Source organism: Pinus tabuliformis, chromosome 6, assembly GCF_031772625.1.
Source record: "Pinus tabuliformis cultivar Carrire ecotype Pingquan chromosome 6, CPIR1, whole genome shotgun sequence".
Lineage (NCBI taxonomy): Eukaryota > Viridiplantae > Streptophyta > Pinopsida > Pinales > Pinaceae > Pinus > Pinus tabuliformis.
Window position 1 is genome coordinate 708,655,639 of NC_142292.1, and position 2,968 is coordinate 708,658,606.

Consider the following 2,968-nt stretch of genomic DNA (forward strand, 5'->3'; position numbering starts at 1 on the left):
AACTGGGCTCAAAATTTTTCAGATAATTTAGCAAAGGCCATTATGGAATATAGGAGAAAAAGAAGTCCCTCTTTAAGGGTTTATCCCCCATTTTTTATGAGTTCTTTTGTAATGTATTCAATCTATTTTAATTCTAAATTTCCCATTATGGGATGGAAGTGGATTGTTCAAGACCTGCTTCCTATCCATGTGTACCATAAGACTTTGTGGGAATCTAAGTTTCACCCCCATTTTTACAAAATTTGTCAAGGATTCATGCTACCCATCCATAAAGAAATATACAATAGAACTACCCCTAGGTTTTCTAAAGAGACCGAAGTGGATATCTTTCCAGTAGCCAGATGGTTTAGGGAGGAGACATTTACCTATATCAGAGTATTTGAGAGCATTGCTTCACCGCATGTTCTCCCATATTATGTCCCCGACAAATTATTGGCCAGAGAAATAGCCTACCAAACAACAGGGGAAGGTGGATTAAGTAGAGGACTGAATGAGCAGAAGAATGCCATTTGGCCTACATTTCCATTACAATGTGGTGCATTTACGCTACATGATTTTGGACATGCATGCAAAGAAGCAGAGATTATTAAATCTATGAAATTAGCTACATTTCGGGAAGTAAGTATGACCCGGACGACATTGTTAAGAATTTTACTACTATGGTGAAAGTTAAACCATTCACCCACGAAGGGGACCCCTTTCATGACCTCTTCCTATAGGAAAAAACATACTCACAAGTGTTGCATTTGGCATCAACACTTTTCACACCAGATGATCTTAGAGCTTTCCATGTGTATAGGGAGAAAAGATTATTGAAGGTCCCATTGGACCTATTGCAGATAGAACCAATAAGGGAGCCAACTCCCAGCGTAAGCTTGGATGACAGCTCCAAAGAAAACTCTAAAGAAGAAACCCAAGAGAGATCTACGCATGAGTCAGAGCACTCAGAGCAGCAATCTCAAAATGGAGGAGGACATACAAATAATGAGTCTGAAAAGGACACAGCTGGAACTACAGAGGAAACAATCGAGCAAACTTCAGCAAAGAAACAAGCATAAATTGTCTCTGCATCAACTCAGTCGGGAAAGAGCCCAATTATTGACTTGGAACATGAATGGGAACAGTTCAACAAGAAGATTCATACATATTCAAACCATGAGAAAACATCTGAGATACAAACTCCCAAGAAAACCCAGCACAAGTCAAATCTGGAAACGACAGAGGAAGGAGTTAAGGACACTTAGAATGTTGAAATCATTCCTGTTATGCCCACTTCAGAAATTGTTTTGAGAGTTGAAGAAATACCTCCACTAGATGTATTTTATAGTCCCACCCACAAAGTTTTAGTCAAGAGACAAAGGAAGAAAAGAAAGTTGGATGATGTAACTGTTACAACTTCTGAAAATGAACCAATGGACATCGTTTGGAAGGACTTGCCCATGGACCCATCTGAAAATCTCACAAAATTGTTGCAATATGCAGGAGCCTATGCCACAACAACTATTGACAAAGCAATAGAGGTCCAAATGTTGCTTAAGGAAAAATAACAAAGAATTTTGTTGTTAGAACAATAATTAACTCAGGAATCCAATCAACAATCGGAATTACAAGCAGCCTAGCTCCAGCAGGAATTTGAACAAATGAGAATCCAACATCAGGCCAGCCTAGCAGAAAGAGATGCACGGATTCAAGCTATAACATATAAGATTAAGGATAATCCACAAATCGATGAGTTCATAAAGGAAGCGCTTAGTCTTAACTCCCAACTAATACAACAAAAGGAAGTACTTTGCTAGAAGATTTCATAGATAAGTCCTTATTGTGAAACCAGTGATAAGATAACAAACCAAGTTGTTGACATGAGACTTGAGTATGATGAAATCCTTAAAAGGATTTCTGACTTTATCACTTGGCAAGAATCAGAGGATGGGAGAAAGGTTGATCTTTCGAAACTGGAGGAATCTCACAAAGACATCCCTTTCACAGATTGGGATTCTCGGTTGAAGCAAGAAGAAATGGAAACAATGATAGCAACGACAACAACAGTCAACATAATTGAAGCCATCAACGAAAATCCGCATGGTGCCAACCTGGTTACAGAATGTGTACCAGGATTTCTTCCAAATGTCAAATAGTTAGAGCAGCAGTGGAAGCAGGAAGCGTAGGAAAAGGAGGAGGTGATCAGACAACTAAGCAGGCTGAATTGGGAAGCATACTGGCAGTTTTTAGTGAAACCATACAGTCAGTGGATGACTTTGAGGTGCTTAACAACCTCAACACAAAATATGGTTCCAGCACTAATAGATGCTATATTTTTTCCGCAGTTAAAATCTGCGATCGGCCAACTGACTCAGCTCAAGCCTATGACAGATATTTGCTATCTCAGAGATCAAGTACAAAGGAGTTAGCCATTTAGTTTATTTTCGCATAATCTGAGGAAGGTCATTTAAACCTCCTCACCTATTTTTGTAATAATCTATTTTAGGACCTATAGTTTAGTATTTAAACCCCTCTCATGCATTTAGAGAGGGTTCCAAAAATTTTATCAGAAACATTCTTCGAAACATTTCACTTCTGTACTTTTGAGGAGGTTCTGATGGAATGAATGGAACAAGATATATTTTCTTTCAAATATCTAGCATGCTTTACTGAAATGAATGTTTGTACTCTTAGAACGTGTTGGATTGATTAATATTGGATTAATATTGCTGAAACACATGAGCAAGACTCGTCATATATGGTACTTTTATCTTATGATCTTGTTTTATTTATGTATCAGGCAATACTTCTTCTTTAAATTGTTTTATGTGTGGAAGTTTGAATTATAGTTTAGCATTATTTCACTTTTGTATGATGTTGGATTTGACTTTATTCTAAATAAATGAACAATTTTATATGTGATATATCTTTCACAATCATTTTGTCTAACTATTTATCCAAGACGATTACTGTTAAACGATTTCACTTC